This window comes from Sinocyclocheilus rhinocerous, unplaced genomic scaffold, assembly GCF_001515625.1.
Source record: "Sinocyclocheilus rhinocerous isolate Xijiao unplaced genomic scaffold, SAMN03320098_v1.1 scaffold927, whole genome shotgun sequence".
NCBI lineage: Eukaryota > Metazoa > Chordata > Actinopteri > Cypriniformes > Cyprinidae > Sinocyclocheilus > Sinocyclocheilus rhinocerous.
In genome coordinates, this window is record NW_015649229.1 from 232,400 (window position 1) to 234,030 (window position 1,631).

The following is a 1,631-nucleotide window of genomic DNA, read 5'->3' on the forward strand; positions in this document are numbered from 1 at the left end:
AGTGCAGCATTATTCCATACAGTTCTGATTAAAATACAGTCCTCACCAAATCAAAATGGAGTTGATCCCAGAACTCTTTAGAGTCTTTAGTTGAGATGGCCGCTGTGTATATGGAGTTAGTAATGGTAAAAGCTACTTAGAGCTCCGATCTCCTGCAACCCAGTACTCCTCTGTTTGCTCAGAGTAAGGCGAGATACGGTCCTCTGGAAGGCGAACACCTCCTCTTCTCCTGTAAAGATTGCCAGCGAGCTGCCTGCATCCTGATGCATTAAAAGAGAAAATCAAATCACTGCTGCCCATCAATGTGAAGAGATCATCAACACACCAAGTTTAAAAATCAAAAGATTTTTAAAGGATAGTTCACCTAAAAACGGACTCACCCTCAGGTCATCCAAGATGCAGATGAGTTTGCTTTCAATAGAGAAAGCAATATTATGCATTATGGACTTGTATTTTAGCCAGAGGCAACAGACTGAAGTTAAAAATGAAGTTAAAATTGTTTTTTTTTCATACAAACGCTGTTTTTGGCTTAAGATGTTAATTGATGGTCTGGAGTGGTGTGGATTACTTGTGGATTATTGCGATGTTTTTATCAGCTGATTAGACTCTCATTCTGACGGCACCCATTCACTGCAGAGGATCCATTGGTGAGTAAGTGATGGAATGCTACATTGCTCCAAATCTGTTCTGATGAAGAAACAAACTCCTCTACATCTCGGATGGCCTGAGTTTGAGTAAAATTTCAACAAATTTTCATTTTTGGGCAAACTAGTTTATTTTTTTTTTAAGACCAGTAAGGGGTTTTATTTTGCAGTATTAATGGAGCATTTTATTTTCATGACAATTAAGCACACCCCACCAACCATAACGAAACCGAACATTCTCAATCATGATTTCATTACTCTCATTTTGGCCAGTCTTATTGAGCAACACATACATATACCCTACTATATCAAAAGTTTGGAGTCAGTAAGAATAGAAAACAGTTATTTTTAGTTGTAATAATATTGCACAATATTTACTATAGAAATTTCTTTCAATTTTTTTTTTTACAAAAACATTGAAAAAAATCTTACCAACCCCAAAATTTCAGCTTGCAACAAAAAAGGTTCCTTATTTAATTCTCAAAGAATTTGAATAGGAAACAGTTTGTAAATTACCCTTGAAATGCCCAGATCATCCAATAAAACATGAGTGTCATGATGGTCATGATGTTCATGAACAAACAGATCATCTAACAGAGCTTCGGCCTGCAGCACGACTCGAACCTGTGGAGATATTCCACCGAACTGTGAGAGGTTCCTTTAAGACCTTCCAACAGAAATCACAAGAATTTCACCATGACTTACCTTGTGTTCATATAGTGCATCAATGAGAGTTATGAAGCGTCTGGCTTGCGTCTTCTTGTTCAAAGTGAGCAAAGGAATGTTTCGAATGAAAACTGTGTCAAACACAGCAGAGATCTCCAGGTAGTCGCTGGCTCCTACAGGCTAACAGTAAAAACAACACATTACTCACTAATATAGTTAATTTCAATGGAGGATGGTGAAACAGCATAGGAAACAGACTTACTCGATCACACAGCTCTTCAAAAGTGCAGTCTGCTATGGTCCCACATGCTTTAGCAAGTG

General features: G+C 37.8%; 1 pseudogene; it reads right to left on the reverse strand.

The window, feature by feature from the left end:
• Positions 1-11: 11 nt before the first annotated feature.
• LOC107710411 (lactation elevated protein 1-like) overlaps positions 12-1,631 on the reverse strand; it is a 10,413-nt pseudogene continuing 8,793 nt past the window's right edge.